This window comes from Syngnathus typhle, linkage group LG1, assembly GCF_033458585.1.
Source record: "Syngnathus typhle isolate RoL2023-S1 ecotype Sweden linkage group LG1, RoL_Styp_1.0, whole genome shotgun sequence".
NCBI lineage: Eukaryota > Metazoa > Chordata > Actinopteri > Syngnathiformes > Syngnathidae > Syngnathus > Syngnathus typhle.
The window spans coordinates 2896293-2911299 of record NC_083738.1 but is presented as its reverse complement, the minus strand read 5'-3'; positions in this window follow the sequence as shown (position 1 = coordinate 2911299).

Sequence of the window (15007 nt, the reverse complement as noted above, 5' to 3'; positions counted from 1 at the left end):
TTTATTATTTATTCATCACTCATTATTTATTTATTATTTATTGTTTGTGCCTTCTTGTTTTTATTTTGTGTCGCCTACTTGTATGTCTATCGTGTACCATGTCTCGTCACCGTGGGATAGAGGAACGGAATTTCGGTTTCTTTGTGTGTCTTGACATATGAAGGGATTGACAATAAAGCAGAGTTTGACTTTGACTTTGAGATTACGGTAGTGTTCAGGATGACAGTAGTGGTTATGACTAAAAAGATGAATCCAGCTTTAGGGTATGTATTTTATTGTTACCGTTTTTTTCCGTGTATAGTGCGCAAAATTTAACTAATTTATTGTCCTAAAATCTGGGGTGCGCATTATACATGGGTACAAAAAAATATATATATATATATTTTTTTTATTATTTTTTTATTTTTTTATTTATTTTTTTTAAGTCCCAATGATCGTCACACACGCAGGGAGGCAATGGGTCCCATTTTTATAGTCTTTGGTATGGTCTTAACTAGGCTGGATGTAATTTTTTTTGTTGGCGTTGATTTCTCCGACTGCCCGTAAACGCACCACCGCGCTTCGTGCGCGCACGGGACAGCAAACGAGCAGGTGATCGAGCAAGCGTCTGATACGAGAGCATTGCGGTCGCATGGAGCGTGTTTGAAGTGAACAGCAGAGAAGAAAGGCAAAGTGTTGTGAAATAAAATGCACAGAACGGATGCGCAAGACACGTCAGCTATATAAAGAGCGAGAGTTGTTTTCTTCCTATTAGTTTCAATTCACAGTTTAATTAGCAGTTTCAATCAGCAAATAACAAAATGCGTATTACAGGTAATATTTTATTTCACAACACTTTGCCTTGTTCCTTTGGTCTCTGCTGTTCATCCTAAAACACAAAGGCGCTCTTTAAGCAATGCGACAGTGAGCGCCCGGCGCGCTGCGGTTGCGCGACCGCACCAAATTAAGCTCCCTGCGCAGTGCGCACTGAGGTCCACTTAAATTTTAGAAAGTACATCAGGACTTTAAAAATATCTTCTAAATTTCAGCGACGGCTCTGTCACAATAATCGACCAGCCCGGTGCAGTTGGGCGGTCGGCGGCGCGCTACGGTTGAGCGTTCTCTCGCGCGCTCTCTCTCTCGCTCTCTCTCGCTCTCGCACACACGCAAACCGGATATCATACGGAGGCCGCATTACAGATGCGCAGAACGGATGAGCAAGACACGTCAGCTATATAAAGAGCGAGAGTTCAGTTCTCTACCTAAATCCGTATTACAGGTAATATTTTATTTCACAACACTTTGCCTTGTTCCTTTCTTCTCTGCTGTTAGGATCCTGAACCCGCTTCCCCGTTCTGCGTAGCGTCCTGTACTTTTACTGTCTGTATGCACACTGGCTCTTATTTGATTGATTGGTTGATTGATTGAATATTTATTGATCCCCAGGGGTGGGGAAATTCAGGCCCCAGCAGTATTCATACCACAGAGTGGGTATACAAAAGACACAGGCTGCCACACAACGGCGCCACAAAGAAAGACAGAAAGTGCTCAAGATAAAAGCCATCAAAGCAAAACAAAGCTAAAAGACAAAGGAAAAAAAAAAAAAAAAACTGTGGCCAACCAGCACCCCTCAATACAAGAGAACACCCCAAAACACACAAAATAGCCTCCACGGGGTCCATAGACAGGTGTAACGGCAGTCCAGTTCAACGGCGCCCATTGGACCGTGGTCGTGAATCGGTGAAAAACATCACAAAGCAGGCAAACGTGTGAGCAGCGTCCTGGGCACCCAGTCGGATGCACGTGCAGATGGTCACCACGGGGCTAGCATGGCGAAAGTCGTTGGTTCCGACGAGCACGAGGAAGCGGAGTCCCTACAGGGGTTGCGGTTGCAAGGCCAAGGCGAGGGACCCGGTCATCACTGGCCGGATAAGCAGGAAGCCGCCGTAGAGTTACGCCGGTCTCGACCGATGATCCCGGTCCCAGGAAGAAAAAATAATAATACAAAATATCCGATCCGAAGAGATACCGAGGTGCGGTAGAAGGCACCGGCATCGCCGAATGGACAAAAAGACAGAAAGAAAAAGGAGAAAAGAAAGAAATAAAGAGGAAAGGAGAGAACACTGCTGGGAGGCAGCCACTTACGGCGCCATACCGAAAGAAAAAAAAAAATCTGTTATCTGTTTATTTATTATTTATTTTTACTCTTATTATTTATTGTTTGTGCCTTCTTGTTTTTTATATTGCGTCGTTTACTTGTATGTCTATCGTGTAATATGTCTTGTCACCGTGGGATAGAGAAAACGTAATTTCGATCTCTTTGTGTGTCTCGGCATGTAAAAAAGTTGACAATAAAGCAGACTTTGACTTTGATTATCTGCGGACTATTGAGCCATTCCTGTTTCTTCCCTGCCCGCCCGACCTGCGCCGGGACCCTGTTTGGGGACATTAGGAGCCATCCCTTGAGAGGGATCGGGCCACCTGCCACCCAGCCGGTAACTTTCCGCCTCAGTCTACCTGTCACAGCCACACCCACTCATCAACTCAATCACCTGCACCTGCATCTGCTCATTCCCAGTCCCTAAATCCTACACACCCGCCTAACGTTGTCAGTACGTCCCCTTTTGCTATCCCTGCCTTGCTCCTTCCACCTTGTTTCTGTGCCTTGTCTTGCTCTAGTGCCGACCCGCTTTGTTATCTACTGACCGACTATGCCTGCTCGCCGCCAGCCCTGACCAACTGCCCGTCGTCTCTGACCACGATCGTACGCCACCAGCCCTGACCTATCGCCCGAACACGTCTTCGCCTCGTTTCTAGGACAATGCCACCCGTGCCTGATCTCCACTTCCCATCTTCCCCAAGTGATCAAATAAAACAGTGGTGCGCACCAGGGCGTCCTGTCCACTTTGTGTGTCAATTTCTTACTTTGTTTAAATCTAAACCTAGTGTTTCAGTCTTTTATCTTGAAATTTGCTGATATTGTTTCTTTCACTTGCTTCAATGTTTTTTCACTGCTTGCAGCAAATCAAATAAAACCCATATTATTGTGATCACTTTCTCATCATTAGTCACTTTTGTGGAAACACAATGATCAGCTGCACATATTTGTTTTTGTTCAAATACTCACGCAGCATTCTGTTCCAATTTCTGCCAAACTGTTTTAGTTCTTAAAGTGACTTGCCGACCAATTTGTCTTCTGTGCTGAATTTGACTTTATAGCCTAACCCTTCCTCCTGTCCACTGAAATCAGCAAAATCTTCCTCCTCAGTGTCCGATTGGAATAGCGCCAGATGTATGTTGCAACACTCTTTCTCATTCTCTCTTTCGTTGTCGCTTTCATCGTCACTCTCGTCCTGAGGCAAATTCACTCCTGAGCTTGTGCTCTCCTTTCCGTCACGCAGCAGACCGGCGTTTTGAAACCCGTTGGTGATGGTGGATTTTTTCACATTGCTCCACGCTGTCAGGATCCACTGGCAGACTTGTGTGAAAGATGCTCTTTGCATGCGTCTAGTTTTTGTAAAACATTTCTCGCCACTGGCCATCCCATTCAAGTCGGAGGGCCACTTTAAATCGATTCATTTATTCCAAGTTTACATGCAACCGCTCTGTTCCCTTCTTTATCAGCCAGCGCAATGGCTTTTAACTTGAACGCTGCGTGATACGCACGGCTTCCAGTGCAGGGCTCGAAACTAACGATTGCCCGATTGCCCGGGGCAAGTAGCGATGGCAGACGGGCAAGTAGAATTTTTCCTCACTTGCCCGAACTTGCCCTGCCATAATACCATGTTTTCAAGCTGTAAAAAGACGATTTTGTGCATAATTTCTCGCAACATCTGCCGCTTCTGGTCCGACATTTTGTTTTCTAGGGAGCGGTTAGTTTCTCGTGTAAGTCTGCAATACATTGATAACGGCAAAGCGCTTCGTAATTAAATCCATGCTCCCTTACCCGTCCCTGGCTCTTCTGCGCCTGCGCACCAGCAGAGCTTGTTTCCGGTTGGCGGATACGAAGGCATATGAAGGCAAAACTTATAGTGTTGTCTTTTTTATTGCAAAAATGTGTCGGGCAAGTAAAAATCCACTCCAAAAAAATTCGGGCAAGTAGAATTTTGTTTCGGGCAAGTAAAATTTTCTCTAACTTGCCCGAGGGCAACTTGGGCAAAAAATAAGCTTCGAGCCCTGCAGTGTCTTCCATCATTGGGCTCTGTTTACGCTAACTTTTCTCGTGCACAACGCACCGCTACTGTCTTCCTCGACGCATACAGTATATTCCACCTCTCTCACTCTTACATTTCAAGCCCCCTCGATGGCCGTTGCATGTAAAAATCCATGTAAAGTTGCCGCATGATCACGTACGATTTTTAATGTTTAATTACCATTTGTAAGAGAATATACACAAAGATGATTGTCAGGAAATAAATGATTATTTAGGGATGCATAACTTTTATTAACGTAACAGCACAACAGGGGTCCACAGCCTTTTTATGAGTGTATAAGTGTATTAGTCATGAGAAAAATCACGGAGAAAAAACCTTCCTATCCTTTAGATCAGGGGTCTTATATTCCAGTCCTCGAGGGCCGCATTCCTACATATTTTCCAAGTTTCCCTCGTTAAACACACCTGATTCAAATGTTCAGTTCATCCTCACGTTCTGCAGGAGCCTGATAATTGAATCAGGTTTGTTTAACGAGGGAAACTTGGAAAACATGTAGGAATGCGGCCCCCAAGGACTGGAGTTTGAAACCCCTGCTTTAGATAAAGAGGTTATGGCTTTGCTGTATGTTACAGGTATTTTACTATTTAACTGTTAACACTAGTCAATTTACAATACAATACAAATTTAAATAGCGCATTTCCCAATAGCTGCAGTTGTCTCAAAGCGTCGATAATATAAAATTGGTGAAAATCACTTTCTTCTCCACATGGTTCACCAACACCGCATCACTGGCGAAGAAGGCCCAGTGCCCCCTGTACTTCCTGCGGAAACTCAGGCGAGCGAGCGCTCCTCCGGCCGTCATGACTACATTTTACCGTGGCACCATTGAGAGCGTCCTCTCCAGCTGTATTGCTGTTTGGGGTGGCAGCTGCACTGACTACAACTTGAAGGCCCTGCAGCGCATAGTGAACACGGCTGGTAAGATTATTGGTGCTCACTCGCCTCCTTGAAAGACATTTACATCTCCCATCTCACCCGCAAGGCGACCACGATTGTGAGTGATGCGAGTCACCCCGCTCACTCTTTGTTTGATCTTCTGCCCTCTGGGAAGAGGTACAGGAGCCTGCGCTCCCGCACCACCAGATTCACCAACAGCTTCATACTCCAGGCTGTTAGGATCCTGAACTCTCTCCCCCCTTTCTGCGTAGCGTCCTGTACTTTGCGCTATGCTTACTGTCTGCTGCATGCACACTGGCTCAGTTTTGCTCCTCTTATTTATTGTGTTATTTGTTTATTATTTATTCATCACTCATTATTTATTTATTATTTATTGTTTGTGCCTTCTTGTTTTTATTTTGTGTCGCCTACTTGTATGTCTATCGTGTACTATGTCTCGTCACCGTGGGATAGAGGAAACGGAATTTCGGTTTCTTTGTGTGTCTTGACATATGAAGGGATTGACAATAAAGCAGAGTTTGACTTTGACTTTGAGATTACGGTAGTGTTCAGGATGACAGTAGTGGTTATGACTAAAAAGATGAATCCAGCTTTAGGGTATGTATTTTATTGTTACCGTTTTTTTCCGTGTATAGTGCGCAAAATTTAACTAATTTATTGTCCTAAAATCTGGGGTGCGCATTATACATGGGTACAAAAAAATATATATATACCTAACCTGAACCTAACGATCTGCCTTCAGTGGCTCCATTCTCGGCTCCTGACATTCCGGGACCCAAGGTCAGACACCCCAAACTGTTTGACGATGATCCCCAAGAGGTGCGGGCGTTCCTGACAAGCTGCAGGGTCCGATTCTCCCTGCAACCCCGGACCTTTGTGCTAGAGGGCGCCAGAGTTGGGTACGTCATCACTTATCTGACCGGATGAGCTCTGGGGGGCAGCTGAGTATGACAAGCAAACCCCAGCTTGTGCCTCCTTTACCTTGTTTGCGGGTAAAAGGGTTTTCAACCTGGCCTCTGCGAGCTCTGACGCTTCCCATGAGCTCACGGAGATCCATCAAGGCAATCGAACAGTAGTAGACTATTCCATAGACTTCAGAACCTTGGTGAGATACAGCTCCTGGAACATGGCAACAGTCATGGATGGTTTTTATCACATCATTGTGGGTTACGTCAAAGATGAGCTTGTGTCACGTGATCTGTCTAGCACCCTCGACAAAGCCATTGGCCTTGCAACCTGCATTGACTGTCGAATTCAGGCTTGAAGAAGAGAGAATGGACGCCAGAGCCATCCTACCAACCGTGGTCGGGTCGCCTTTTCCGTCAACCTGGCCTTCCATCCAGTCAAGCCAATCTAAGCCCATGGAGATTGGTCGTGCTTCCCTCACTCCTGGTCACTACTGAATTGCACCAGTGGCGCTTCACGTCCAATCTGTGCCTGTACTTTGTGGGTGAGGGCCATAATGATGCTTCCTGCCCAGTTAAAGCCCGGAGCACCCGGTGTAGGGTAATCTGTGTGAGCTCAACATGCCTCCTTCCCCTCTCCAGCTCCTGCTCCAAACCAGTCTCCTGTGAGCCAACAACACCCAAACTCTGGCCGCCCTTGTTGACTTTGGAGCAGAGGCAAACATAGTGGATGTGGGTCCCGCCCGACAGTTGGGTATAGGCCACCATCTCTTGACCCCACCTGTTCCCACATGAGGTCTGGATGGCCGTCGACTCAGCACGGTGACTCACGCCTCAGCCCCAGTAACGATGCTTCTGTCAGGCAATCATTGGGAGACTATCCAATTCCATCTGCAACCTGGTCAAGCTTTCATTCTCGGCTATCCCTGACTTTTCTTGACTGGGGAACTGGAATAGTAGTACATCAGTGGTGCGTAAGATGTCACCAGATTAGTTCAAAGGAGGCTGTTGTGACCACCAACCGCAAATCTGCCACCCCTGCCACTGACTTGCAGTATTTACGAACTCTCGTCAGTCCCGGTGGTCTGGTTTTAACACAGTTTAATCTCACTCTCTCTTACCGCTCTGATTTGCGCAACACTAAGACTGATGCCCTCTTCCATTTGTCCCAGGAGGAGAACCCCAAGCCCATTCTCCCAGACTGGGAGCTGTGGTTGCTGTCCTCACCTGGGACATTGAGGGGCAGGCAAAGGTCATCCAGGATCAACCAGGTCCCACCACTTGCCCCACCTGAGACTTAGATTGCCAGGAAGAAAGAGGCAGCTTGTTCCTGGTCAGAGGATTTCTGACCCTCCTCCGGTTGGAGCCTATCCCAACTGACTTCGGGAAGTAGGCGGGAGAGACCCTGAACTTGTAGTCAGCCAATCGTAGGGTACATATAGATAAACAACCATTCACAGTCACAATCACGCATGCATGTTTTTGGAATGTGGGCGGAATCTGAAGTACCCGGAGGAAATGCACGCATGCACGGGGAAAACATACAAATCCATCACAGGAAGGCGCATCTCTGAAATGCAAATCAGTGATCCACCGTGCCGCAGTTTGAAAATAATGCTTTTAAATTTGTAGAATCAACAACAGATACTTCTACTCTCTAATTGCGAACACCACTTTTTCTACTTTTTTTTTTTTACTATTAGCCCAATTTCAGAGCCATATGAGAGTGCATATCACTATTACTTGGTCTTGTTGTATTTGTTAAAATCTAGCGAATCTCCTGGTACCTTGTTTCCCATGTACCCTAAAAATATACTCAAAATCTGTAATGTCACATAGCATTACTATTATTACAAAAAAGTCAGCCACCAATTTCACAAATTCTCCCACTTGAACGATGAGAGATGCCTGTAATTGTCATTATAGGTACACTTTAAATATGAGAGACAAAATGGAAAAAAAATCCAGAAAATCACAGTGTCGAATTTTTAAAGAAATTATTTGCAAATTATGGTGGGAAATAAGTATTTGGTCAATGATGGCCTCGATCTGGGGCTCCATGCAAGATCTCATGACATTCTCCCAATTCTCTTCTGGATAATCCAAATGCTCGCTAGCAAATTTCAGACGGGCCTGAACATGTATACGATTAAGCAGGGGGACATGTCTGGCACTCCATGATTTGAGTCCCTGACGATGAAGTGAGTTACTGATGGTAGTCTTTGTTACTTTGGTCCCAGGTCTCTGCAGGTCCCCCCAGTGTGGTTCTGGTATTTTTTGTTCACCGTTCTTGTTATAATTCTGACCCCACGGGGTGAGATCTTGCATGGAGATCGAAGCCATTATTGCCCAAATACTTATTTTCCACCATAATTTGATTGATTACATTCGATAATCTAAATAAATAAATCTTTCTATAGAATTTTATATAGATAGCACCCCTCCTTGTGAAAACCACGACTGTTGACAGTCATACCTACCACCCAGTATATGCATCCATCCTAGACGTTCATACCTACCACCCAGCATATGCATACATTCCAGAGTAAAAGGCCAGAGGTAAAGTTGAGAGGTTCATGTTGCTTCGTTGAAAGGGATTCTCAAAGTTGTGCGTCTCTCCTATGTGCGCGCGTGTGCATACACACACGCAAACAAACACACACACACAAACACACACGCACTCTCATGAAAAGAGTCTAAAACAAAAAGTCGCTCGGAGTACAAGTCGCATCAGCCATAAAATGCACAACAAAGGGGAAAAAAAGGAATATGTAGTAAAAGATCAAACTTGTTTTACCTTTGAAGAACTGGTACACTCCAGGAGCTACGATTGTGCTGATAGCCACCAGTTTACAGAGGGTGAAGCAGATTTGGATCCGCGCTGTCCATGTCACACTCATACTATTTGTGTACATTACTAAGGCTATGGAGAGAGAGAGAGTGTTAGGGTGGTGCTCACTCTAACTTATTTTGCAAGAACCACACAGGAGTCAAGCGTCATTTTAGACACCTGCAGGCGGAGAGTTCACTCGTCGCTGTGCTTACAGCGATGGTCGAATGAAGTCTGACTCAGGCCTCGTCAGGTGCTTATTTATTGAGAGAAACAGAGTGGGGTTGAAAGTGGGGGTGTGGGAACACACAGGATAAGGTGAAGACGGTCCCCTGCTGATCAAAGCATAGCAGGGGGCCTTTTACGACTTTCTGTAAACAAAGCAACTTTGATTGCTTCCTCTTCAGCTAGTCAATAAGTTGAAAAGATCTTAGCACTTTGGTAAACTAATTTTGTCTAGACAGGACAACCTAGTTAAATTATTACAGGTTATATTCCAACATAATCATACGATGAAGATATTCTGCAAACCCTAACATATCCCTCCTGTTTTATCATATGATTATGTCAACCTCGATCAATCAAACATAAGTAAGAAATACAATGAAAGCAATAACTTCCAGTGAAGATGAGGTTTTTCCTCAATACTCCAGTCCAAATTGTGTGTGTAATTTAAAAAACCTGCGGCCAGATTAAATGCAGTAAAAGAGTTTCACGGTCCCTCTGCCTTAGGCGACCAGAATGTTATCAATCAAGAGAAAAATTGCTTGCGATTGTCCAGCCGTTGGGGGCTTGGCACGCCCACTGGTGGAGGGTGAGCACGATTCTCACCCCCTTCGCAGATCTGCTCCGTCCGGGGAGAACTTGGGAATGTCTGCTGCGTGGTCGTTGTCTTCAGTGGCTCAGGGTGGACTACCTGGCCACCAAGGGGGAAGAGGATTATTCTGCCTCTGTATGAACTGGGGCGGGGACTGTCGATGGCTGATCTGGTTCCTTGCAGGAACCCTTCACTGGGGCGCACTGGGACAGATGACACCACAATCCTCCTTTGCCGGCCAGCCGGACGGCATGTGAGATGCGCTCCACCAATTTATAAGGTCCAGTCGACGCAGGCTCCGTCCCCCTCCTTCTTGGGACCTTCAGCCAGAACGTTGGGGTGATCTGGACCTGGATCTGCCACCGAAAGGACAGCAGCACGTCCGGAAAACAGCAAAAAACAGCACCTTTTCTGCAACCTTTGCATTAGTCATTTGAGATGTTTCTTCTGCTCCTCTCATCACTGTTCTGGTTGCCCTGGTTACAGAGGCGTTGCTACACCAAAGGGAGGGAAGATTGTGTCTGTAGCAACGTTGATTAGCTAAGGAATGTAGTGTGGTGTGAACTAGCACTTCATTGTCGGCCCGTGACCCCCGCAGAGTTTGTCCATCTGTTCTTCTCCAGTTGTTGGCCGAGTCGTCCGCGAGTGAGATCAGATAACTTCAATTGCCATTTTCCTGCGGGACAATACAACTAGACCTTTGCTAGACTTTATCTACTTAGTAAATTAACACTCAATAACAATAAGTAACTTGTCCTAAACACTAAAACAAATGTTAAGTAAATGTAATGTAACTGGTATGCAGTTCCTTAAACAAACATTGAGTAAATATAGGATAACTTGTACGCAACTACTTCAAACTGTGTTTAACACTTAACAAAGAAAAACAGTTCTGATCAACAACAATCTATGAACCAAACCTACAGTTAACTAAAAAGAATGAAGTTTCTTTCAACCAAATAAGAACATTTTGCCTATGCAAATAAGCTCTGCTCATTGTTAGTGAAGGCCTCTTACAGGAACAAAAACACACAGATAACATAAGGACAGGAAGGATACATATGGCTGACAGGGATCAAAAGACATCCCTGTCACTAAAGAGGAAGAACGTAGATAAAAGGAAAGCCATAAACTCGCAAAGACAAGGCCTACAGGTCTGGCAGGCCAAGGCTTCACTTAAATTATTCCAACATTTCCCTCCTGTTTATCACACATTTGCTAAATTTTTACATTACCAAAAACAACCACTTCTCTTGATTTTCAGTTGTCGGATCACAAGTATGCGCACAAATATTTCCACCAAAGAGGATAAATGTTGCGACATCATTATTCGGAAACACACAGATCTGGGAAAAAGTCTGTAAACTCAAGTGCAAAAACTGCATCATCATCATCGTTATCATCAACATGCTGCCGTTCAGACATTAGGCATACCCGGGCCATCTTGTCGTCCATGGGCGAGATTGCTGTAGTGATAAGACGATTAAACAGAGCACGGAGACATGAAATACAACATCCACACAAGGTGAGTATAGGAGTAATTGAGGACACAAGGGCTTTATACTTCCCAAAAGCAGTCATCCACTTGTTGTGCTCTTTCATCTTCGTGTTGAGGGATTGCAAGATTGCAATCACCTTCGTCAGGCTCCCATCAGGGGCGGTGTCATTCTGGATGAAGGTGCAGCATTGTTCCCTGAACATTGCGCAGACCCTTCCTTTCCCAGACAACAACATAACAAGAGCATTGCGGTTCTGGATTGACATTAGGGAAGGCATGGCTAGCTGTTCGTGCACTGCCTCAAGTCCCGCTTGTGTCCGTTTGCCCAATTTCTGCATGTTGCAATGGATGTAATTTATCCTGTCAACGTTCTTGTTCATCGTCCACCAGCAGCAAATGGAGGACTCCCATCCCGCTTCAATTTGGTCAATTAATTCTTATTAATCAGGAACTCCTCTGGGGACTTTAATTGCATCAATTTCAGTCAGATTATCGCCGCCTCTCAAATTTAAAGATATTATGTTTTTGTTTTTTCCAGCTTTTTCCCAGATCTTGGCATGTCAGTACATATACAATTTTGGTTGAATACATTCTCTAAAAGCAATGGTTTCTTTTCTTTTTCTTCCATTCAACGGATATTATATAGAACACTCTGTCGCACATTTCACAATCAGTAAACAAACTATCCACATTCATTTTCGAGATATTGGTTCCATTCTTTAACATCTACAGCAGTTGTTGACAAACTATTATTTCTTTACATAACGTTTTTGCCACTGTTAAGGCATTCAGTGTTTATTTTGAAGCCAATTCAATCAATTTTGAGAATGCATCTATTATGACCAGGCATTATAACCCTGTGGATTGTGTTAAGCACATGTTAAACAAGCTCTACAATTTTTTTTTTCTTTTTTATAAACGTTTTGGATATGAATCAAATTTATATGTTGTATAAAGCTGACTGAACTGTCCTTCCATCCCCCCTGTTGAGCAAGGTGTCAACGGCACGTGACAACACCATGGCTCAATACAGCTGCCCATTTGTATCGTTTCCTTTCCTTTTTCAACGTAACAACCCAATCCACCAATCGAATAAAAAAAAATAAAAAAAATAAACAAAATAACTGCTGGTAAAGTAATATAATAGTTAACTGTTGTAGTTTCATAACTTTAACTAAGTCAATCGCTCTCTTATTCTCAAATTTTAAATTTAGCTTTGAAATGTCGGTATTTCATAATTGTACATCATCTAATTCCAGAAAGCAAGTTCTTTCCATCTCTCAAATTTTGTCTAACCAAGGCTAGGCATTAAAGGAGCGTGGACTAGTTTCTGCCCATAAACAAATTGCACGCTTTTTTATTCATCCTTTTAACACATAACACAACACACAGACAACACAAAAACAGCAGAGACACAGCTCACAAACAATACCAACAAACAACGCTGCGCAAACGCCATCCCCTTTTTTGACGTTTTGGTAGTACTTTTATCCGTCGTGCAACTATTGTCACACCTTCCCTAAGCATCACCCTGCTTCAATATCACTTGTCACCACGCACTCAGCACACCCCTGGAGTGGGTACGACCCTACTCCGCGCGCAGCCACAGCAAGGGAAGCAAGAGGGGGAGGGCCCGGCATTTTCATACTGATTTATTCCAGCCTGGCCAGTACTGGGACAAACCAATGCCGTCGTCCCCCATCCCCCGCCAACCCAGCAAACAGCTACCCGCAGAGTCCAGAGCCCCACACCTACATCAGTCTCCCCCACAATCAAATTACAATATCAATCACCTACACCCTTTTCACACCACAATACCACACTCCCCCCTCCACAGTCCAGTCTAAGTGGAGACAATGGAAGGCAGGAAGGCACAGGTGAGACACCGTAGGAGCAAGCTCCAGCAGTCCTCCCACTAACCAATTACAACAAACAACAAAAGCACAAATCACTTATGTCTGTTTGGGAGGATCACAACAGCTAAACGTTACAAATGACAAACCACAAGACGCAGGTCTTGGAACCACATTGACGACCGCCAAACGCAAATGCCGGGTCAAGGACTGTTCTTCGTCTGTTCTTTGCAACTCTTGTCAAAAGCAACCTTTATTTTTCTTTTGTTTGTATTTGTTTTTTTTTTTCCTTCTTTCCTTTCTAGCATCTAACTTACTCAAAGTCGCTCAACTCATTTTCCATAGTATTCTCCAACAACTTCAACCATTCAACCTGTATTTTCCCTTCAGTCGGGCATTCAGTCATCAATGCTCATTTGCATCTCACACACAGTCTCCAAAAAGGAGTCTTTCTATCACATTGGTCCCAATTCATCCAAGCACTCCACACAACATTCACATACCATTTTCAACTCAAGGTTCCTGATAGAACAATCCACCAATCCAAAAAAAAATCAACACAAAAAAAACCTGCTTGCAAATTAATCAGGATTTTCTCTTTGTTTTCATATTCAAAGAACTCAATCTCTCAGATTTAGCTTACATATAGAAGTTTGTATAATCTTACAACACAACCAATCAATAATTTCCATTAAATGTAGCATACAATGTCTCTGTATTAGCATGAGCGGTCAAAAAGCGGGGGGGAAGCTTGACATGTTGAAAATTTGGCTTTCCCTCTGCCTCTTCCGCCACCCTTTGATTGGTATTGTTTTGCACAACGACACGCTCTCGCCAAGTGGCCCCGTTTCCCACAGTTCCAACAGTCCAAATCTGAGCTGGAGTTTGAATTGAATGGCGGCCTGCGGCCTTGTTGGTCTCTAACTCTTCCTCTGCCCTTTTGGGAACTTCGGAAGAAGACCGTTGTATCTTCATCTAGATCATTACCATCATCTAGATGAAATACATCAGAACATTTGCCTTTCTCAATCGTCACAACGCAAGCAGTGTCTGCTTCCACCAAGTGTTTCCTCACCCAGTTGCCTAAGTCGGGGGGTGAAACAGTGAGGAGCGCATTTCTAAGATGTTGCAGATAAGCACTCTCAGCTGCATCATCAAATGGGGTGCCACTATGCACCCAGAATTCTTTTCCAAATCTTAATTGAATTGTGGTCTCATCACTTTTTATCTTTCCATTTTTTGTCTCTTGAATTTGTTCTCTTCTCTCTTGTGAAGCTTTCAACCACATTCTAGCACAATCCAACTCTCTCTCTTTCCTTTTCTTTTTCGGTCCCTTTGTCATCCTATCTACACTCTCCTCCAAAACATCAACCACTATCTTCCACACTTCAACTTTCAACTTCCCTTCTACTCCATACTTTTTCTTCCACTTCGGCATGTATTGCATACAATTAAGACATTTACTCGCCATGAACATCTCATCCTCTTAAAGAGCTAGAGATCTACCGTTCTTATTTCCCGTCTTAATTTGGTATTTTTGGTTTATACAATTTTTTTTATTTCTTTTTCTTTTCTTTTCTTTTCTTTGAGGATCCTCAATGCAGGTTTAAATTGACCTTCCACCAAATTCTCTCTGCAGTCAATTTATCCTACCAGTCGCACTCTCTCAACCACAAACACCAACGGTTTTTATTTCTAGGCCTATCCAAGATGGGTGTAAAACCCTCCAACACAGCTTGGAAGAACAGACAAAAAAAAGAATCTACGCCCTCCTTCAATTAAGAAAAAGAAGCTCTGTTTTTTCTTAGCCGGTTCCTTCCACTGGGACTTGAACCCAAGCTGTTCTTTGGCCGGAAAAACGTACAAAGAAAAATCGACACTCTTCTTTGACTAACAAAAAAGAAGCTCCGTGTTTCTTAGCACGTTCCTTCCACTGGGACTCTAACCCAAGCCAGATCCCTCAGCTTGGAAAAACAGACAAAGAAGAATCTACACACTTCTTCGATGAACGAAA